A 24,320-nucleotide genomic window follows, 5' to 3' on the forward strand; every position below is an offset into this window, starting at 1 on the left:
ATAACCAAGGCCACTGGAATTATGTGGCATGGGAGGAACATGTTATGGAGCCGACCTAACTAAATAATGCAGTAAGAAAAAGAAAAGTATGCGCCGTAATGTGGCATAATGTGTGGCGGCATTACTGCATTAGTTTATGATTTTTGTTTTAACAATGTTAACACTGCCTGAGCAGAGGCAACTGCATGAACAGGGCCTCTCACTGCGCAGCAGCGCACGTGACAGCGTTTTTAGTAATTCTGGTTCAGTTTGAGCTAGAAATATTAATTGATTGCTAACATTTTCAAATTATGCAGAATACAAAGGATTATGCGGCGAGTGCTGCAAATCCATAACTATGCGGAAAATCCTGTGGCTGCAGAATCGCATAATTCCAGTGGCACTGATGACAACCAATGTTCTCAGCAGTTCAGCCCCTTGATCCATGATCCACCCGTGACTGCACGCGTTTCCTGAGTAGTAACTGTGACGTCAGCCTCTCTAGCCTACAACGTGGATCTGGATTCCATGAGCACATTAAGGTCCTACATTAATTACAATAAGTGGCAATCAAGGCAGCACCGATAGTGCTCAAGCATGGGAGGCTAATTACACACACGTGGCCAATTGAACCCAATGAAAAATAATTGAGGATCCTTGCAGGCAGTGCTTAATTTGTAAAACAATAAGTGCCAGGGCTCTGACCAGGAGGCCACTGCAGCTGGCATCACCCATCGCCCTTGTCATCGCTGCCAAAACAAGTACTAACCATCTCTATTGCATGTAAATGCGACAGTTCAGATTATTTCAGGTCCCTAAAGCTAAAGGAATGGCTACGGAGGCAGGTATTAACACTATTTTATTGCATATTGTATTCATAAACGACTGTTGTTCTGCTCATCTCTAAATTAGATGAGCAGCGCCACCATGTGGCAGGCTGTCCTAAGTGTAGTGTTGACAATTAGGTGCCAGTGCTGAGCACCAGAAGCCACCGGCTCAAATTAAGCACTGCTTGCAAGAGGCACCGTGGGTGGATTATAATTCAAAGCCATGCGCTTGCACCAGTGACAGATGTCCATGGAGGGTGCTGTGATGGTGCTGCTTGCACTATTCTCACTTTATGCACTTTAGGTGCGTGCACCGGGGTCCACCTGCAGTGTGCGCAAGAGGTGCTGTGACCAGTCACAGATAAGAAGTTTAGGGCAAAACGCACAAGAACAGATGCACAATGAAGCAATCTCCTCGCATGCTTGCCTCCCTCCACAAGCCCTCACTTCCCTCCACCAGACCTCCCAGCTAGCTTCTCATCAGGTTTATCCATCAGACAACTGCACTCCCTAGGTGCTGCGGGAGCTTGGAGCGGGGGTTTTGACGGGCTACTGCTGGGACTCTAGTGTGCCAGTTGTGCAGCTAATGCAGACGGATCACCTAAAATGGGTGACCATGGGCATCAGTGGCGAATGTGGAATTCCTGAAGTAGCCAATCAGTAGCCCAGAGCCAACCAAAGGCTGTTCAGAGTAACACCCAGCACACATTGGAACCTACTATGTGAGAGACTGAGTTGACCCAAGGGAGGGACGCAAGGGTCTGGGGAGGGAACCAAGCAGGGTCAGACTGGGGCAGAACATAGGTCCGGCCACCAAAATAAAAGCGTCCCTCATTTGCAAATCATATAGCTAAAAAAGTGGTCCACTTTTGTAAATTGGGGCTGTTTTGAACTTGTAAAGACACACTATTGAGGTGATATGAAAGGTATGTGGGAACCAATGTATGTGTGCTTGCTGCAGGCAATGCTTGTTGTAATATCAGGGACATCAACAGTAAAAACCGGCCCACAATAAAATAAAACAGGCCTACAAACAACCAAAAAAACAACACACAAACTGACATTAAAGATCAGCATGTCAGGGATTACCTGTTCGCCCTATAGGCCAGACCAACCCTGGAAACATGTGTATGGAGCTTGCGGTCTCTGAGCCCTTTCTGACCGGAGTAGAATCCACAACCTCTTGTGCTCCATCGTGGGTGGCGACAACTTAGAGGAAGAATGGAAGCTCTGGCTGGCCATCTGACACTATCTGGGGCTCACAATGGGTGCACCTGTGATCGCGTTCAGGCTTCTCTGTGCATATAAAAAGAGCAACCCTCTCCCTATTGAACTCATCTCAATACTGCACCAAAGAAATGACTGGATATAGGTTATGATTGACAGTTATAACAACCAATGACGGTAGAGTGGACTGATCAATATGTGATGACACTTTCATGTAAATTACACTTTCATGTAAATGACACAGCAACCATTGTTAAGGGTCTAATCTATCGGCCTTCCCTCAGGCTATTGTTCATTTATGGCATAAACACTGGAAAGACCTAGGGGCAGTTGTATCAAGATTCCATTTTGCGATTTCTAAATAGTGATTTTTCAGGAATCGCTATTTAGAAATCGCAAAATGGAATGTATGTAGAAAATCGCTATATTTTAGCGATTTCTTAGTCTTCCTTATTTGCGAATTCACATTTTGCTAATTCGCAATTAAGGAATAATTTCCCATGCATTCCTATGGGCCAGGAGGCCCATCGGAATGATTGTGAAAATATTCTCAATTTGCAATTCGCAATTTGCTAATCGCAAATTGAGAATAATTTCAAGGGTGCAGGGGTGTCCCAAAGACACCCTGCTGCACCCCTGAAATCTACATGTGTGTGCATATGGCGCACATACATGCCCTATGGGCATGTGTGTGCGTCACATGCCACCTTCAAAAATGCCAATTTGTGCATTTTTAAAAGAATTCGCAAATTAACATCAACTACAAGTTGGTGGTAATTTGCGATTTCTTAACCAAAATTCGCAATTGAAAAATGCTACATACATAGCATTTAAGGAATCGCAAAATTGCAATTCCTTAAATGCTATGGCAAAATAAGGAATCGCGAATTTTTGCGATTTCTTAATTTGCGAATTTTTGATGCATGCCAAAACATGCAAATAGACCGTTTGCGATTCGCAAAAGGCTTGATACATCTAGGCCCTAAAGATGTCGGTAGCCAGATTAAAAAACACTCAAAACTCACCTTTACAAGCAAGTGATCAACAATCAATCAGCTTGGATTTGTAGAGTGCAGCTAATCACCCATAAGGATATCCTGGCACGATGCTCTTGCTACGACCAGTCGAAAAGCCTGGTCTTGAGTTCCTTTCCGAAATTTCGGCAGAGAGGATGTTGTTTAGGTAAATGAGAAGGTTGTTCCAGGACTTGGCAGCGAGGTAGGGGAACGAGCGTCCTCCACTGTCGCTTTGGCAGATGTGGGGAGTGTGCACGAGGGAGGCGGAGCTCAGGTGTCTGGTGGGTTGGTGGAAGTTCAGTCGGTGGTTGATGTATGTTGGTCCTTGGTCAACAAGGGCCCTGTAGGCGTGTATCAGGATATTGAATGGGCATCTCTTCTAGATGGGGTGTCAGTGGAGGATCTTGAGGTGGGGGTGATGTGGGTCCATCAGGGGCGGTCGACGATGAGTCTTTCTGCTGAGTTCTGTATCATGTGGAGTCTCTTCAGGAGCTGGGTGGTGATTCTGGTGTGGGATGTGTTGCCGTAACCCAGCCGGCTGGTGACTACGGCTTGAGTGACAGTTTTCCTGGTGTTGACAGGGAGCCATCTGAAGATTCTTTGGAGCATGCGGAGGGTGTGGAAGCAGGCGGCGGAGACTGCATTGATTGCATTGACTTTGTTGATCAACACTATGATGAGTTTCCAAAACTGTACATCAGACTGCTTTTCCAAAGATCTGGCACCTTACCCTGTAGCAATATGCACCCCACCCATGACAAGCAAGTGCGAAGAGCCCTTATCATAGGCCGCAAACAGCTTGAAGATTGTAGTTTTTTAAAATATGAAGCTTACCAAGGCAATGAATTGCCCAGACCCTAATGTAGCTAATGAACATGCTCATTTTTATAGTTCTTAATACAGATGAAAAATACTATCTTATTTGTCGATCTTCATGTACCAAACTAAGGCAATATTAAGACGTACATGTCTTAATATTGCGAACAAAGACGGTAAAATGTTTTATTCTTCATGTAGCTAAAAATGTGACTTGTGCAGTTCTTTATTCTTTTTAAAATATTATTACAGTTAAAGTAAGTAATACAATTCACTACTGAAAATTCGTAATGCATATTGGCCCAGATAAAAAGAAGAAAAAAAATCAATGAGAAAAGCAACACCATGTTGAAATAGAATAATAATTTTAAAAATAATAAAACAGACAATAAGATATATAAGCAAATAAAATAGTAGATTGTGAACAGTCAAAGGGAGTTTACATTTTTAAATGAAAGGTTACCCCTTATTATATGACTAAGACGTTTGTATCATTTGACTCAGCAGAAGTCTAGTTATAAACCCCAAATCTCCTCAAGCATACTGAATTAATTTTTTTGCAAAAATGTATTCTCTCATGGCAGCGTGATTCAATATTGCGTGAAATCGTGTATCTGTACACAGTTTTGATTTATTTCTCCGATTCCTAAGAATATGTAACGTACTCACTATCAATCCTCTCAGGAACCATTTTTTGGCCACCTTCTGCTTTTGTTTATCTAGAGTTTTATTCAAAATAATAACATTCTTATCTTTTTATTTCAGGCTCTTGGCAGTAACTATATTACCCCTGAGAAAAAATGAATCCCACAACTTCTCTGCCTGACCGTCCATGAACATATTTATTTATCCTGCACAATTAACACCTCAGTTCTACCAGCACGACGAGTAATTTAATTATATTACTTAGGGGCCAGCACAGTCTCAGAGCTATCGTTTGGTGCACAAGTTATAATCTTATATGTGGGGAGAAGTGTTCACACCTCACACTAAATCAAACCACTCAGTGCAATCCTATTATCCTATGGGAAGAGCTGTCCCTTATAGAGTCTCATAAATGAGCAACAATGCATTTAATGAACTGATACCACCTACCAAATTTATGCCTGTATGATCTCGAATTATTAATTGTGAATTATTTCCTCTTATTTAGATTCTGGAGCATTCACAAGCAGTAAATAATTCCATATGTCACTCTTACTGAGACCATAGTGGCATCTCAAACAGCATTTTCTTTATTCCATAAATCTTTTCAATGGTCCAAACACCTTCCTTCTGCCAAGTCATCACAAGCATTTCTATTGTTTATTCTTTTAATTGTGAGTTACTTGATAAAGCGGCCTTCAATTTCATATCAAAATGAAATCCGTTGTCTGCAGGAATCCCCCTCAACATCTTTTAGTTTCCAAAATAATTTAAAAAAGAGACCCTGTATTCTTTGGTTCTTCACACTACAACCACCTAGAGCTGTTGCTGTAAATAATGACACTTATTTGCGTCCTCTTTCCTCCTCTGCCCATTTTGGTGTTTTCATAAGAATTGGAGGTAGCAAAACTCCCATCTTCTGTAATGAAGAAAACGGCCATTGTTACATTATTAGATTACTGCACAACTAGCTAAATTGGGGAAAGATGGTCATTTTAATTGAATTCACTTTCCCTCAAAGTTTAACTTATATATCTTGACCTTTTCGAGTAATTTTAAACCAATTAGCAACGTTTATTTGAAGTATTTTAGACAAAAGATGTAATGCAGCACCTTTCTACTCAGATATTGAATCCAATTTATCAATACATTCTAAAAGTGTTGTGTCTGGATTTGTTTCAAAAAGACAAATCATTAGCAGACTTTTGTGTTCATTCACCCCTATTTTTTTTTACCTTTGACATTCTCATCTATATTTACTGCCTTCAGCAGTGTTTCATTTGCAATATTAAAAAGCTAGAGTAACAATGGAAATCTCTCTTCTCTGTCTTTATAAATTTACTAGTCTTGACATTTTTCCATTGAGAAACATCCGGGTCACAGAACCTTCATAAGCTGCTTGAAGCTCTCAAAATTCACTTGATCTAAGGCCTTCTGTGAAAACTGCTGTACAAAATGACCAAATACCTTCTCTGTATCTGTACTCAGCTATTCCTGGGGAGGCATATTCACAAAGGTTAATTTGAATATGTTGTTTAGATCATGTGTAAATTTACAATTGCATCTAGTAACTTTACACTTTTTAGCTATTCACTATTTCTGAGGGTAAATTTACTACTAGTCTCAGACTTACATGTTAAAATTGTAGGTGGAGCGTGCTAGAGCAGGATTAATACATATAAAGTTACAACTAATAGCTGTTCAAATGTAGGCGGAGGTCTCCGCCACCAGGGTAAGGTCTCTGTATGGTAATGTATTGGGAAAAATAATAAAGTTGAATAATTATTATAAAATATATTCAACATATGTCAATGCAAATACAAATTAACTTAATTATTATTAACCTAGAACAAAAATGCTACAGCACATGATCTCATTAAATTAGATGTCTAATAAATGATTAAATAGATAAAGTATATAACATTAATTTATAATTATTGTTATTTAAAATAATTTAAAAACTCACCCTATACTTTTTATTTCATTATTATTATTTAGTGATGTATATTAAAATGTATTTGTTTAATGAATTTTAATTAAGTTAACATTTCTATTAAAAGTTGAAAAGTTTTATTTATTTATATTGAAACAAAAAGTTAAATCTTACATTTACAAAAATAAATTGAAAATATATTTCTAGATAATTTATTTTATTTACCTTTAGTTATTATGAGATGTTATTTTAAGTCCCTGCATCCATTATTTTATATGGGAGTGCCTCCTTAACCTTGTGTTGCAGCACCAATGAGTAGCCATGTGTAGTGATCACCTACTCTAATGCTAGGCTGAAGTACACTTACTACTGTTTCAAGTACACTTCGGGCTCGATTCACAAAAGTAATATGAGACAAAATCCTAACTTTATGACTTTCGGTATTCACAAAAGGCATTTAGGAGTAGTAAAGTAAGGAATCCTAACTTTACTACTCCTAAATGCCTTTTGTGAATACTGAAAGTCATAAAGTTAGAATTTTGTCTCAGATTACTTTTGTGAATCGGGCCCTGAGTGAATAGCAATTTACTTACTATTTTGAGGGTGTGTGTTTGTATTTGCTGTGGGGCTTGGTCAGAGGTGACATTGATACATTATATTAGGCACTAAATGCTAACTAATACATTGGCCATTCATGAGAGCAATAGTTCTGGAAGAAAAGATAATCTCTCGAAGAGGATTTGCCACGTTTCACATGTCACATAGTCCAAAATACACCAGGGGCAGAGGTTTACTAAGATTTTGCACCGAGTTTGCGTCACAAAAGTGACGCAAATCGGTGCAAAATCTTTTTTCCCTATTTACTTTCCACGGAAAAGTAACGCAAAGAAGTACATACCGCTGCTTCGCAATACTTTGCGCCATGAGGTCGTGCCAAGGGTGGTGCATGGGCGTTCCCATGCAACCACCAAAGGTTTCTCACGCTAAACCCAATTTACTAAATAAAGTAGATTGGGTTTAGCGTGAGAAAAAGAGCCCTTTTCAAGTAGGCGCATGAAAGGAGAAATGCTTTCATTTCTCCTTGCTTTTCCTACTTTGAATGCGTGCTGCACTGTGCAGCAGCCATACAAAGTGGGAAAAGATTTCCCTCGTGTCTAGGCATGGTATGTTGCACACTGTACAAAACCTATGCTAGACTCACACACACACACCCTAGCCCTAGCGCAATGGCGCTAAGGTGTGTGCGTGGCGCACAGCAGCTGTAATCAGCGCCTGCGCAAGAGAAACGGGAGGAGAGAGTCATACCTCTGAAGATATGGCGCTCTCCTGCTCCCTCCCTGTTGCGCAACGCAGCGCAGCCTTGCGGGGGGCTGCGCTGCGTTGCGTGACTTTTTAGTAAATTTCCCCTCTAGAGTTTTACATTTCCTGATGTACCTAAGCAGGGCACTGACCTTTTAGATCTTAATGTAGATGGAGGTAATAGGCATTGTTATAAATTAAGCAAACTGTCCTCCCATTCTCTGGGGCAGCGGAGGCCACATCTCCGGTGGTTCAAAGGCAAAACGGTCAAATGCATCTAGGAATCCCTAAAGGACTGCTGAAGATCTTTTTGCAAACAGTTCTTTCCACTAATGGGGCAAAATGTAATGCACACGGGCATTTTTATTGATTCTCACAAAAGTAAAAACCCATTGCACCAGCTACAACTACTTAGGAGTCTGGTTTAACGTTAGGGCAAACCAAGCAGCACACCTTAGACACATAAAGTCTAAGGGCATGGGGATCATCACAGCCTGAGGCGCTTGAACCGTCACTTGCACAGCCCTTCAGCCGAACCAATCCTAAGGGTGCTACGGGCCAAACTACTACCTGCAGTGACCTACGGCCACTTGGCCTTTCCCGGGAAAATTGATGTATTTCTGGGAAACTTACAAATAAAAGCCTACAAGAAAATCTTCTCTGTCCCGCAACACGTAAGGAGGTCGAGGATGAGACTTGAGCTGGGCCTGACATGTGCAAACCTCTACTGCCTGGGAGACCTAAATAAATTCTACATTTACACCTTACTGTTAAAAAGGGTTCCAAAGACAACCGGTAACCAAAGACCCTTTTATGTTGCCCGGCGGTATCGCCTCTATGACCCACCAATATTAATCAATGAAGAAGCAGGCGCTGGAGACTGGAAGGCAGGAAACGAGGATTTTATTTTCTCCGGAGGAGAACACATCAATTCAGACAGCAAGTATCGTCACGAGGTGCTCTAACCACGTCTCTGAGGCCTGGCCTCTTATACTAGGGTTTATGACCTTTATTGCACATAACACATTCTCGCAATACTTTAGTACTTGAAAGAACATCCTCGGAATCTCCCCTTCAGACCCGTTCCCACATACATTTACAGTTGGATTCCCCACCCCGGTCACAACAGGTGATGGTTGTCGCACAGCAGGGCATTCCGCCGATTCACGGAATGCATGGGGTTGATCGGATCTCATGGGGTGGGGGCTTTGATCGGTTCGGGGGTCTTTTGATGGGGAGGGGAAACTTCCTACTGTACGGGGTAATAAACAGTATCCGCAGAGCCAGGTGGCAGCCTGGGAACAGGGAAGACAAACGGGGACACAGGAAAAGGGGGTTTGCATCAGAAGGGTTTGAGGCCATGAAAGGAATGAGGGGAGGTGTCGCGCTGGGAACAGGATGGGATTCCGTGGTGAAGCTGCGCTGAAGAGGGGTTTATGACCCAAGGCATGAGAGAGCGGGGGTTGTCAGCGTGCGGGGGAATGCTTGCGAGGTTAAGAGAGAGAGAGAGACGCGCTGGCTATCAGCGAGGGGCAGGGAGGCCATGGTGCTCAAAATGGCTGCCGCTTACGCGCACGAATGGGCTTGGAAAGGGGCAAGATGGCGCCGATAATGTTCACCAAGTTTGTATTTATTTTCCACAGTCCTCCCTTTAACATTTCCAAGACATCTTGCTGGCCTATTTCCTATCTACACCTATATGCAGCGATCATAAGTAAGGGAGAGGAGACTTAGGTGAAAGAACTGTACATAAACATCACATTATAAACATCATATTGAAAAATCTCATCATTTAGTAGGCGGGTTCATCGTTAAGTTGGTTGCAGAAAAAGTCATCGTAATGCAATATCAGACTAGAACTATGTAGCGAGGGCGTTGGGTACAGATCATAGAATAAGAACTGGTAGGTTATCATATAAGTAAGTCCTTTTTGTATACGGCGGGTGCATAGTCAGTCCAATGGTGGTTGGGAGAGAAATGAGATACAGAAAAAAATATATATATATCAGAGTTCTCGTTGTCCTTTGTCGTCTTCTGTCGGCACTGTTGAGCACCTGGATTACCTATCAACAGAAATGTTCATGTGGATTGAGTCGTTGGGGGTCTGCGGGTAGGGGTGCATTCTGTTTGGTTTTCACCAGACCTCGTAGGAGAAATGCGTTACGGTTTTGGAGCAGGTGCATCTTCCTCCGTAATGCAGAGCATAGATTTTGCAATGGAAAGTGCAATTGTTCCAGAATTGTGAGATCTGTTCGTTTCTTGAGTCTCTGTGGTGGGCATTTCCTGTTGCTTCCATCATCTTCAGGGTGCTTGGTAGCGGGCAGAACCACAGACTTTGTTTATCCTTTCTTCGGGGGCGACCCTTGGTGGAGTTCTAGGTCACCGTTCTGGGATTTAACATAGTTCGTGGTCTACTTAGTCGGAGCTCCCTTCCTTCTGACGCAGGGAGTACTCTTCTCTGGGTAGCTCAGTAGGATTTGGAGGAACTTGGGAGTTCGGGTGGAAAGGTGCGGGTGTGAACAGTCCTTATGGTAGGTCGGAGGAGGAGGGGATGGAGCAAGGCCAAGTCGGGAACAGATCAGGGGGACGGAGGGTTTGCGACAGGCGGGTCCGTAACCATGTTCAGAGAGCGGGGACTTTTTGGCACACGTTGATCATAGAGCAGGGGCTTCAGGTCAGCCCTTTCCTTAGCTTTGTTTGAAACAGTGCCCCGTCCTGCGACTCCTTACTGCTGTGGTCTCGCCTCGGCCTCCGTCGCTGATGTTCCACAATCCGCAGTCAGGCCGCGTGCTCCCACATCCGGTCTCTTTCCCCTCCGACAGTGATACCCTTAAATGAGTGTTGAAAAGACAGTCTTTAGAGATTTTGCAGAAAAAGGTAATTACATAAATCTATTTTCTCTCCCAACACCAAGCAACAGGGGTAAGCACTCGCTACATTTGAGATTTTTGCGGCTAACGTATAAACAATTGATGATGGATTTGCTGGATTCCTTACAACTTCCTTTTGTTGGCTAATTCTTTGACGCTTTGATGATTATTACGTTCATTTGTCATATGTCTATTATAGTAGATGGCAGTTCTTCTGGCAGAGACCCATTTCCCTAGTACGAGTCTTGCAAGGCTAGGCTGGTCTTCAGGGCCTTGTATTTTACAAAAAGTGCAACGTGCTATTCACCATAGTCTGATAGGCATCCTTCTGAGGGATGAACATAGGCTAAACAAGTCTTCATTACATCAAAACATCTTATTTTCAGCAAGGCTTACAGCAACAGGGTCTTTCGGTTTTCGATCTAATTTTTAACTTTGCATACATCTTTCTAACTTTCTATATAAATCCTCGCAACCTGGTTACTACACAAACTCGGGGGGTGGTTTGCGATAATTATTAAACTTATCCTCGGGGAAGGTGGGATCTTATGAAAAACGATTAGGAGCACAGCGAATCGGAGCAAGGGGCGTTTTTCAAGTTCTCGTTCAGGGCAGCTGATACCAAACTGGGGGCATTTTGGGTAGATGGGGGTGTCTCAATCATTTCTTACAGCTTGGGGTACGGAGACAATTTTCAATGGGGATGGTCGCATTACCACAGACACATTTTATCATAGAAGCCACTGACAAATAGTTCCCTCAGAGTGGGTCAAATTTAGGGAACCTTAGTCGTCTTACCTGTCCCTTTCCTATCGGCCAATTTAAATTTCATCCATATTTTAGTAGAAAAGGAGAGGTAGTAACGTGGTACCGATACAATTTTATTTAGGACAAATTTGTGCAAATACTTGTGGTATTTGGGGCCAATCAGGAGGTGCACCAGGTTCGCCAATTAGGTGCCAGTCGCTAGGAAGAGGGAAAGTGTGGAGGGGTGAAAGAGTGAGAGAGAGAGAGAGAGAGAAAGAGAGAAAGAGAGAGAGAGAGAGAGAGAAAGAGAGAGAGAGAGAGAGAGACAATAGGCAAAACAGTACACATGGGACATAGAGAATGACCGTGTATTGTTTGGGCTATTCAGTGCGTTACCCAACGTTAGACGTTTCGGGTCTGTGTTAGGATGTAAAAAAGCATGCAGTTTTGGGACAGAAAAGCATTAGATCTAGTACAAAAAGGTCGTGCATTGGGTAGGGCGTCCTTGTTGTGCCGTTTTGCAGCGCTAGTCCGTCTTCATGCATCGGGCGTGACGTGGTTCCAGATCTCTTATGATACTCTAATCGGGATTCTAATGTAACCTGCAGAGGGAAAAAAGGGGGAAAAAGGGGGAAAAAGGGGAGGTAGGGGGACATCATTCGAACACATCAAATGTATGGGCACGAAAGTCCTTTACTTACCACATACTCGTACTTATCTCTTCGGGATATAATCCCTTAGGGTTTTGGTTTCCTAAAGTCATGGGGGCAGGCAATGTGATAGGTGGTTCATGGGGAGGTTCGAGGATGGCATTAAGGATCGTGTGTAGTGAAAATGCTTAAGAAGAGGAATCAGAGGTGCCTAGCGTGAGGTACCCGGTTTTGTAGATGTATCAAGCCATCGGGATCCCTAAATCATTCCCAAAGCTGTGATGTTCTAAGGCATATCAGTTCTTCGTTCAACCCTGTACCTTAGTACCTTCGACCACCATATCTTTATAACATTTTATTAGTCACCCCACTTTACTTTACCCATTCTCAGAAGTCGAGGTCCTTCTTCATATGTTAGTTCCTGAGCGTAGTCGCATATTTTGGAGGCAACGTATCATACCTTCGATTCGACCATCAACCCAGGGCCGAACAACCATTTCTCGGATAACCTTAAAAAAAGAGCAGAACAGTTGCGCACAGAAAAACCCTCCCACCGATACCCGCATTTACAAAAGTATGCGATGCCTATCCATAGCTTTTTAAGACCTTTATTTGTAGAATTATTCAGTACGTAAAATGTGAGAGCGCAATTCATATTTTGGTCTGACATGTCGTCGATGGAAGCACATACAGTAGGGGGTTATTTTGTAGCACAAGAACATGTAAAAAGGTCTAATTAATTATTTGCAAGTAACCAAAAACATTTCATTGCGTGACGAAGGAATCAGGGGCATTTCAGTTCATAAATGGAAACACAGTCAAGCTCATTGTAATCACATTTCCTAGATGTAGACCGCGGGTGTGCATCATAAGCGACGTTATGTATCAGTTACAACAAATACCAAAAATAAATTGTTCATTGAAATCAACATTTTACGGAACCCTTCTTAAATGTTCGCCAAGTGAACCCTCCTCCCTTTAACATCGAGTGCGCAATGGTTCGTATATATATATATATCTTAGTACATCAAGTTTCATTAGCTGAGGAACACCACGAGGCATCCGTTAGTTTTCATTGATACCAGCGCCATTTTGGGCGAGGCCGGTTTAGTCCGGAAGTAGCATCAGGGGCAAAATATCCCCGACAATTGGCGGTTGGACCAGAATCCCTTTCGGCAGTTCAAAAGAAAACTGTGCTAACAGAGGGGCTGGTGGTGTGGACCGTCAATCAAGAGAGGGAGGGGGTAGAGTCTCTCTTACCGGGTCATGTTGATGTTCAGCCGGAACTTGCTCGAGTTCGTTAGCCCGTAATGTTCCTGGGTGGTTCAGACGGAAGCTGATGCAGACACGAGAGCACCGCCATCTTGTTGCTGTGCCGTGGTTATTTCATTTGAGATCAATGCAACTGTTCCTCACCGGAAGCCTGAAGGGGCCGAGGGCTCTTGGGACTTTGGTAGAATCTTCAAAGTCGAGGGGATGTTTGTCGATGGTGGGGGCTTGCGCCCAGGTGGGCAAGTGCCCGAGTTGCAATTTCGGACAAAGTTACTCCAGCGGCCTAGACCCGCCTTTCGAGGGCCCAGACGCCATTTTGAGACCCTGCAGCAACCGCCCTTCGTTGTATCTATCAGGAGAGGAGGAAACTTCTTGTGATGGCGAAAGACGGAGCATCATGCTGCTGGAGCAGGACATTTTGGTTCGGGGCGCCAGGGTGCAGCAGTGGAGCCTTCATCTGGGGAGGTGAGGGAGGCTCGTCCGTGCCGCCTTCCTCTCCCGGCGCATCCTACGCCGTCCCTTTGAATCAGGGGCGCACATGATGACCACCCTACACCCCTGATTCCGACTCTTGGGGGACCACTGTACATCCGGTGCTCCGTAAATATGCCCGTCGGACATTGTATGTCCTGTACTACGCAAGTATACCAGCCGGGTCTTGTATGTCCTGTACTGAGAAAATATACCAGTCGGGCATTGTGTGTCCTGTGTTGCGGAAATATACCAGTCGGGTATTATATTTCCTGTGCAGCGTAGGTATATGGCCGTCGCCCGGCTGGAGGACATCGGCGTCGGGCCAGGGCAGGGAAGCCTCCTACCTGTGGAGGTGGAAGAGGCTCGTCCGCGTCGCCTCTTCCTCCCTGCCCACCCTGCATCCGTTCGATGGAGGAATTCGTGATGGCCGGACCAGGAGATACAAGGGAGGGGGTCATTTTCATCCGCCCCCTCCCTACTCGCGGTCCGGGGGACGCCATCCCTGGAAGGGCAGTATGGGAAGACCATTTCATCGCCTGCTGTGTGGAGTCTCCAGTACCTTCTCGCCAGCGATCTCTTTTTGGCCCAGGGTTGCTGGCAGGCCCCGCCCCACACGTGCTATGTGTTTCGGATGGGCGGGACCATCGAACTGTTACATTGGAAGACTTCCGGAGTGAGCATAATATGTTCTGTATTTTTCCTATTAGTAAAGTTGTTTTTTTAGAGAGTTCTACTAGTTATTCTATTTACTGTTGGTTGTGTGTTTTACCGTAATTAAATCCTAAGTTATATAATAGACGCTTGGCTTCCTTGAGTCTTTTCTCTAACGGGGGGTTGTTTACACTGACCTGCAGTTGTGTTTGTTTTTCAGAGTGGGGGAGCAACAGAGAGCAATCAGTCCCAGAACTCTAACATGTCGTTAAAATTGGTCTGACGAAATCTGTGCCACCGAGCATAATCAAACGGGGTGGTCCTGTCTGCACTAGTCTGATTGGTTTTTATCTCGTGCCTTTTCCCTTTCTGTCGGCCTGTTCTTTCTGTCGACCCTCCGTTCTTACCTATGCTTTGCAGAGTCGGGCATTGGGCTTTCCAGTGTCCAAGACATTTACAGAAAGCACATTGGTTTTGTTCTACATCTGTTCGTCCTGTGCATAGTGTCGGGGGATTACCTTCAGGTCGTTGTGTTCCGGGGTTGGCTTGTCGGCACATCCCTTTACACCGTTCGCTTTTCATGTCTACTCCTCGGGACTGTGCCATCGCTGGCCCTTCCCTTTGCCTACTAGACGTTTGGAGGGTTATCCGTCGTGTCCCCTCATCTTTTCTAAATTCGTCGCCTTCCCTTCGTCGTGTGGCTTCTTTGCGCCACATGCCGAGACTATCGAGCATAATAGGTGTTGTTTCATTCCTACGAAGGGCTATTTCTACCGTTTCTATTTTGTCAAGATCAAAGGATCCTCTCAGTGGCCACTGACTTTCTCGATCCTTTTTCGTATATTTATGCCATAGTTCACTGTAGGCTATAGCGATTAATCCATGCTTCATGAACATGTCCTTATTAGGGGTGCCTTCCAGCGGAGCCGGATGGTTCATCTCTAATAAGCGGTCCGGGTAAAACAGGCTACTAACCAGTGGGGAGAAGACAGGCATGACGGATCACAATGGGATAATAGTCAGCACTACCTATCTTATCACTGCGCGCAAAGACTAGACAGAATATTTCTATTCTACGTTGTTTGCACGTAGTGAATACCTCATGAACCAATTCTGAGCAATCAATGTTAGGTCAAAAATAAAAAATCAATATGGTCAATGGGGAGAATAAGTAGGCTCGCAAAAGTTCGCGTCACCTACCCTTTCACTATCCGTAAAGAGGGGACCTATTTTTCCCTGTTTGCAGACAGAGAATCTCCAGAAAACAATCTATAACAGTTAATCAATGTTTAGGTCGAAAATAAAAAATCAATATGGTCAATGGGGAGAATAAGTAGGCTCGCAAAGGTTCGCGTCACCTACCCTTTCACTATCTGCAAAGAGGGGACCTATTTTTCCCTGTTTGCAGACAGAGAATCTCCAGAAAACAGTCTATAACAGTTAATCAATGGGGGAGAAAGATGGGTCCGATGGGTGCGTGCCTATCCTTCGCTGTTTATAAAGGGAGAGCCTGTTGTTTCTCCGTTTGTAGACAGTGAATCTCCAATAAATTAACACAAAGTAATACTAGTATTTTCTCAACAATTATCAATCACCTTCAACTATCTATCACTTTCGCAATTCGTCGTGTTTACACGACCTTACCCGGACCGCATGGACAGTTTCTCGTCTTCCGAATCCAGCGCCCGATCGTCCTCTTCTCTTCGTACTTCTCGTGGCACTTCCTGATGGTTCCCAGTCAGGACCGCAGATCACTCGAGAGAGGTCTGTTCGGAACCAGTGAAGTTCGGATGATCGGCTGTCAGACGAGGGTCTATCGGACAGGGTACCTTCCGATCGTTGCAGTCGTTCACTCTGTCGTCAGGACCTCTCCCACTGGATCCACGAGTCGCTGATGGGCCCCACGTTTGGGACGCCAATTGTTAAAAAGGGTTCCAAAGACAACCGGTAACCAAAGACCCTTTTATGTTGCCCGGCGGTATCGCCTCTATGACCCACCAATATTAATCAATGAAGAAGCAGGCGCTGGAGACTGGAAGGCAGGAAACGAGGATTTTATTTTCTCCGGAGGAGAACACATCAATTCAGACAGCAAGTATCGTCACGAGGTGCTCTAACCACGTCTCTGAGGCCTGGCCTCTTATACTAGGGTTTATGACCTTTATTGCACATAACACATTCTCGCAATACTTTAGTACTTGAAAGAACATCCTCGGAATCTCCCCTTCAGACCCGTTCCCACATACATTTACAGTTGGATTCCCCACCCCGGTCACAACAGGTGATGGTTGTCGCACAGCAGGGCATTCTGCCGATTCACGGAATGCATGGGGTTGATCGGATCTCATGGGGTGGGGGCTTTGATCGGTTCGGGGGTCTTTTGATGGGGAGGGGAAACTTCCTACTGTACGGGGTAATAAACAGTATCCGCAGAGCCAGGTGGCAGCCTGGGAACAGGGAAGACAAACGGGGACACAGGAAAAGGGGGTTTGCATCAGAAGGGTTTGAGGCCATGAAAGGAATGAGGGGAGGTGTCGTGCTGGGAACAGGATGGGATTCCGTGGTGAAGCTGCGCTGAAGAGGGGTTTATGACCCAAGGCATGAGAGAGCGGGGGTTGTCAGCGTGCGGGGGAATGCTTGCGAGGTTAAGAGAGAGAGAGAGACGCGCTGGCTATCAGCGAGGGGCAGGGAGGCCATGGTGCTCAAAATGGCTGCCGCTTACGCGCACAAATGGGCTTGGAAAGGGGCAAGATGGCGCCGATAATGTTCACCAAGTTTGTATTTATTTTCCACATTACGAGCACCAGGACAATCTTTGAAAGAGCAATTACAAGCTGCGTTCAAGGACTAACATTCCCTTTGGCATAAACAGTTGCACCTTGCCCTTTCCACACTAAAGATTGAAGCAAACTTTCTCACTAACCCAACTATTCCCCTGTCAATGTGGAAAAAAACAATAACAAATCAAATCATTTCAGTTTCATTCCAGACAGACGTTGCCGGGCAATCTAAAAATGTACTATTCGCTACTTTGAATGAATCATATATCAAGGGGAAACCTCAACCATATTTTAACTATTCCCTTAATCCTCAGACTCGCAACGAAATACTATACATGAGGCTGCTAGCCCTACCAATCTTTGACTTCAATCCGCAGTGGGCCTGGTGGAATGAGCAGCCCACTTGCAGGCTTTGCAATTACATACACGAGTCCTGACTCCACCAGTTATGCTGCTGCCCATTCTTTGCTACCGACCGACGCCGCTTACTGATTCCTGTCTTCCGGGAACTGTCACTGAGACATTGTAGGGAAGCATCGGCTTTGTGTTTTAGCAACAATTCAGCCCAGGCCCTAGCAAAAGCTGGGAAGTTTGTTAACATTATTTTAACCGCACTGCATAATGCTTAGCACTAAGAATCTGATCATGATTTTATACATTTTAAAATGTTATTCTATCATGCATTGCTATGTTTGTACATTACGGTTTTTATTAACTGTATAATAAAGTAATAAAGTAATAATAAGTAACAATAACCCATTGCTTATCATTGATTGGCTTTGCTGTCACTCTCATTTGCCTGCTTTTTATTCGTGTCCCAGCATGTCAGTCTTGTCCTGTCCCTCCCATGGAGGTTTTCCTCTTTACTATCTCCTTTGATTGGCTCGCTTCTATGCTTCCACTCCTTGATTTTCAAGCACTACTTTTTTCTTTTGGGTGGAACATTTGAAGAGTGTGCACTGTCTTCCTTGTGTGCCTCGCTCTCCCTGGACTCGTGTGTTGGTGTCTGTACCCTGTGTGATTCTCCCCATCCACATCCATGGTTCACTTGCCCTTGCCTTCTCTCCCACCACTGAGTCGCTTTCTCACCCATGTTGCTCTCTTTCACCCCTTTGCTCCCCTTGCACTCCACTTTGCCGCTTCTCTGTGTCATTTGCTTTGACCCTTCCTCTCCCTCCACGTTGCTTCCCCATTCGTGCCCCGTGTTGCATCCACCCCCACCCGTGGCTCCTTTCCTCTGTCCTGTGTTGCTTCTGCCCTTGTCACTCCCCCCACCCTCTTTTGAATGTTTTTCTTTTTAGTTACTGATCCAATTCAGAAAGGTGATAACAAATAAAAAAAGTATGTTTGTCATTTTATAGGTGACGAACGGCGCATTTGCATGACAATAAAATGGGCTAATTCTTTAGCCATGCTGCAAAGCATCGTGGCTGTTGTGCAGCATTGTTAAAAACCATTGGGTAAGCCAACGGGTCGTAAAGGATTGACCTATTGATTTTGCCAATGGTTGTTATTTTTCCTGTTTAAAACCATCTGCAATGACTTCACAAGGTTCAGGAGGCATCACCAAACATAAGACCAAACAAGAAATAAGAACAATGGATACACAAGAAAAGACAGAAATCAAAGACATGGAGACTGTGAAAAACTAGACTGTGGAGCATCGGCTGACATACAAGAATCACGTCTTTCGGGTTAGTCTGAGAATAAAGACGAATCAGAACAATTGAAGGACAATTGGGGAGAGGATGTGGCCTAAGGGCCTAGAGCGGTTGACCTCAAAGCTGGGGAACCGGGCTTGAGTCTCGGAAGGAACGCTCAACATCCTGCGATTGTGGACAAATCACTTAATCTCCGTGCCTAACAAAATGAATGTGTACTTTTGTAACACAACTGGTGCTCGTGTAAAGCACTCTGATACCTTCGGGTCGAGTTTGCTCTATATAAAACTCCCCCCCAAGGGTAATTTAAGCAGCAGGATAGCTGCAGCAAGGTGCCCCACACCTACTTTGTTGTATGGTTCCCGTACCCTCAGTTTACTCCCTTAATTTGTGTTCCCTGCACCTTTGTTTTCTCTTCCTTTCCTGAACATTTCTAAGAAGAAGGTTCCTCTGACAATTTCAGGCCTTTTACACCTAAACTTAATCGGAAGGCTCTCTCACTAACATCGTCTCCAGGTGTTTCCGAGCTTGGGGAAGTTCTCAGAGAATGTTCCCTGGATGAATTTCCAGCACAGGGGGCCCGATTCACAGAACTAACTTAAGACAAAATCCTAAACCTACTACCATTTTGGTATTCACAGAAGGCACTTACTCATTTTGGTATTCACAGAAATCATTTAGGAGTCCTAAAGTTAGGAGTCCTAACTTTAGGACTCCTAAACTGAGAAAAATCCTAACTTTAAGACTTTCAGTATTCACAGAAGGCATTTAGAAGGCCTAAAGTTAGGAGGCCTAACTTCTGTGAATACCCAAATGAGTAAGTGCCTTCTGTGAATACCAAAATGGTAGTAAGTTTAGGATTTTGTCTTAAGTTAGTTCTGTGAATCAGGAGCTACGTATGTGAGCTTATTGCTATATCCAGACTTGCTGTCACACTGGCGTGGGCGTTATCACTGCTGTTCTACACTCTTTGAGAAAGAGTGACAGAGAGAGAGAGAGACAGTGCATAATTTGAGCCAGGGGTTTCTGGGACTTGGTACCAGCACTTAAATGTCAACATCGGTGTTTGTGATAGTCTGCTACAAGGTGGCACTCTCTATATAGACATTACAAATTACTATTACCTGCAGCCCAAGCCATTCTCATAGCTTTGTGGGCCTGAAATAGTCTGAATTGTCACACTTGTAGGAGTGTGGTGGTTAGTAGTTGCGTTGTTACTGTTATTGGCCGCATGACAGTGTCAATGTGTGGTGCAAGCTGCAGTGGCCTCCTGACGAGAGCCCTGGCACTTATTTTTTACAAAAAAAGCACTGGACAGAGAGACAAAATCCTGTACTCTTTGACAAAAACCCCCTACTCTAGTGTGTTTATCTTCTCCCCCTCTGCTTTACTCCTAAAAAGAAGCTGTACTTTTAAATGCATTTAAGTCTCAGCCGGAAGCTATTTTTTGGTGGAGAGTGTGGATTAGCTTTGGGAGACTCATCTAAACCTCCCATATGACCCTCCCGGCTCATAAAATTACAATGATTTGCATTACTATTGTGAAAAGGAATAAAGGTGTCAGGAGGGTGGCCTCAGCAGAGCGGGCCATCTGAGCCTTGAAAGCAGCAGCCCTGTTGTGGCTGGGCAGCTGCAAAGGAGTGTCTGGTGGGAACCAGCTGGGTTCATTGCTGGAAGCTCAAGAGTTTCCCCCACCTCTAAATACAGTCTGGAACCATGATGATGGCCGTCCACAGATTTATGGCTGATGTCGGTCATCTTTTAACTTCTAAATACTTCCCATGAGCTTTGTAGTTCGTATGGGAGGTGACAAAGACCCTGAGGTTTGTAAATCCCAATGACTTAACAAAAAGAGTACAGGGCCTATTTACGAGCCAGTTTGCGTCGTGTTTGCACCACGTAATGTGGTACTTGCGTGGTGCAAACCTTAAGTGAGATTTATGAAGCCACGCAAGGCCACTTTGAATGGCCCTGAGTGGCTCCGTGAACCTGAAGTGGAGCAACGCAGCGCAAATCGCTGCGTTGCTTTACTCTGCGTAAGGGAGGCATTCCATGCACGTTGCGTGGCAACACGGGTTAAGACGCAATCCCAGATCTACCAGATTTGATAAAGCAGGGAATGCGCCTTAGAGGCCAGTGAGGGGTACCGAGGAGAAATATTTGTATTATAGCCTTATAGCCCGCCGTAGCGGGCTATACCGGCTATTAAAGGCCCGCTGAATCGTTAAAGGCCCGAGCCGAAGGCGAGGGACTTTAACGAGACAGCAAGACTTTCATTGCCGGAATAGTCCTGCTACGAAGGGCTATAAGGCTATTAGAACATTCTGCCACTAGAGGGCAGAATGTTCTAACAAATTAAACAAAGGGTTCTCGAAGCTCGAGGGGATATAAATCCCCTCGAGCTTCGAGAAGCCTTAGTAGAACAATGGAATGTTGCTCTGCGGGCCTTTACCGGCCCGTAGAAGCCCGGAGCACTCCATTGTCTGCAATGGAGCTCCCAACATTCCAATGTTCTAATTCTCCTTATTACTTCCACTGCCTCCCAGGATTGTTTTTGTGCAGGAAGGTGCCAACGAAGGGTAAAGCCAGAAATGCTCTGTATAGCTTTTAATATTGTGCAGTCCTGCCCTTCCCCTGTCACGCAGTGCTGCGTTGCAAGATGACTTGCTGCGCTACACTGCATGACATTCTTGTAAATTGGTCCCTACATTTGTGAATCTTAACATAGACCAGAAAGTGGAGGTCAATGAAGTGAGTGAAGAAAATTAGCTAACAAAGACAATGAGTTTTATGCATCTTGGTGACAGATGATGAGGTTAGTAGTTTTGTAGCAGGGTTTCCGTTCTCCCACAGAACTGTGCATAGAGATCTAGAACCTTAGTGAGTTAGGATGATCCAAAAACTCATCTCAGTGTCAGAAATCTCGTTACCTAGCTAGCTACAGTGTCTCATGGATCATTATGGAATGATACATGTATTAGACAAACCAGAACATGATCTTTAGAATACCTCAGGAGTCGTGGAACACATGAACACTCTTTCGTTATATAATCATTTCAAACCAAAACTGAGAGTCAAAGAACACAAGTGCAAGTTTGAAATATTTATTATTCAATGCAAAGTTCTCAAACGCAGTATCTTGTATAATACCAAAATGCAGATTATAAAAATCAGAGTCAGCAGCATAGTCACTAATCCATAGTAAGCAAAAGGTGCTAGCATGTTATAATGCAGTTTCTATAGAAATCTATATCACCTATATTTCGCGCACCCTATCTAGCATATTATATTATATCTAAGAAGGTCTCATTCGGGCTTTAGCAGGGCGACCCCATACCTCTCAATGTCAGTAGGAGCAGTTCACATCAGCAGCTACCAGCTCTCTTCATGCGCAGCACCAAGTGTCTGCGTTCATTCCGTGTAACTCTATCTTAAACCCGCGTAGAGCCCAATATGTTGGCATCAACATTATTTGTGTTATGTCTAATGTCTAATGTGGTGCGAGGATCAGACTTCCCAGCAACCTTGTGTTAGGTTAATCTTAGAGTGTGCAGCTCTCAGTGTGCAGACAGTTGTACCAAGTGTACAAGGCAAAGCTGATAGCATAGGAATAACATATTATTCTCAAATAAAACACCTCACCACTTCTAGGCTGAAAGCTACAACAACAAGTACGTGTCGTGTGCAAAACTGAAGCCTGAAGGCAAAACGGCTGTTTAAACATGTAATACACTCATGCTAACTTAACGCAATATATGTAATGAAGTATCCATATGACACCCCCCCATTGGTCCGAGCACCGCCAATCATAAGGGAAAAGGCAATACTAAATCAGATACACAATTTGAAAGCAAAATTCAATAGTTTTGAGCTAAAATAAGCTAAAAATATGTATGAATGAATATGTATGAATGAATATGTATGAATGCCTACAGTGGCATCAAATCTAAAAAAATATCAAAAGTCTTGAACCAAAAGTCTTCCGCCCGGTTCAAAAAATTATGAAATGTATGACCAGGTCGCATCCTTTCAAATGTTTGTAAGAGAAAAAACCAAGGCACTCATCCGATATCCAAAGTCATGTGCCACTTAGACGTTATCTCCAGCAACATCACGTGAGCGAACTCTCCATCAGCTGAACATAGTCCATCCCTCCAATTCAGCGAGGGGAAAGTTATATTTCACAACAAAGCATTCCTTCCAGGCATCTCACGATTGGAAAGTATATGCAAAGAAAGTTGCAACAGCCTCCAGTATGAAATCACTGCCATCATCCGAAAATAGTTCAGCCATCCAATTTAGCAATGGGAAAGAACATACGTGCTCCTCCAGCATCGGATCCTCCTGCAACGTCAGAGGACAACTCGGTGGGTTCACCAGAACGCTGTGTGTCAGAAAGGCATTCGCCGCTGCAGAGATCTCCCATTGGCCCAGAACTCCATTTATCGCTGCCAAGGCCATAACTCTCTCGCCAGAACAGATCAGCTCGTGAGCCACAACGGGACGCATTAGCTGATCAAAATCGACGTCAGGAGCAGTCCTCAAGCATAGGCATAAATCAATCGCCCAATCGAACTCGCAGCTCAGGCAGTGAAACACAGGTTGGACACACGTGAAGTCGGTGAACCGAAATGACAATCTATAGGCCGTGCTTAATGCTGCAAGCGGCAATGTTCCATAGTAATTGAGCATCCGATTACGACACATGGTCAGGAGGCGTTGAACGGCGTCTTGCGCAGGATGGGCATCCAAGTTTTATGAAGAAAAACACCAACAGAAAGCCTGCGGCCACAGCCAGCAATACAGGTATTCCACCAAACAAACTCCCAAAAATAGTGTGGAAAAACGTGGGAATGATACCAAAAACTTTTTCAAACGTAGTCACGAGGCCACTGCTTACTAGTTTAAAAAAATGTGCCAGCCCAGTCGTTGAAGAAGCATTAAAAATCTGGTGTACCAGCTCGCAGAAATGAAATGGCAAATCAGTGTTTAAAAGCGCCTGCACCTCTGTGCGGGTGTTAGCTATGTGAAGGACATAAGTTTCCCGGGCCGAACTCAGGGTCACTTGTTTTTGAGACAAAAGAGCCCTTATTCTGCTTAAACCATTGAATTTCGCTTCCAAGGTTGGGATCCGTGGCCAGATGGAGACATCTGAAGAGCCATGCGTGGGTGGGTATAGAACATTCTTGCAGCACACTACACGCTCTGATACAGTAACTATATAAGCCACACCAATTAATAAACCACAACATAATTCGTTGTTTAAAAGCAAATAACTACCATTAGCTAATAATGTAAATGTGGGCACTACTGCTGGAACTGGCGTACCTTTTAAAACACATGCTAAATTTGGGCGGTCCTGATTACAAGAACCGTGTAACTGAATGTGTCTGCATATTAATGTATGGTCAGGTGACTGTGTGCATTCCTCACCATTAAGATTCACTTCTTTTCCATCTTTCAGACATCTGTA

This window comes from Lissotriton vulgaris, unplaced genomic scaffold (assembly GCF_964263255.1).
Source record: "Lissotriton vulgaris unplaced genomic scaffold, aLisVul1.2 SCAFFOLD_442, whole genome shotgun sequence".
Lineage (NCBI taxonomy): Eukaryota > Metazoa > Chordata > Amphibia > Caudata > Salamandridae > Lissotriton > Lissotriton vulgaris.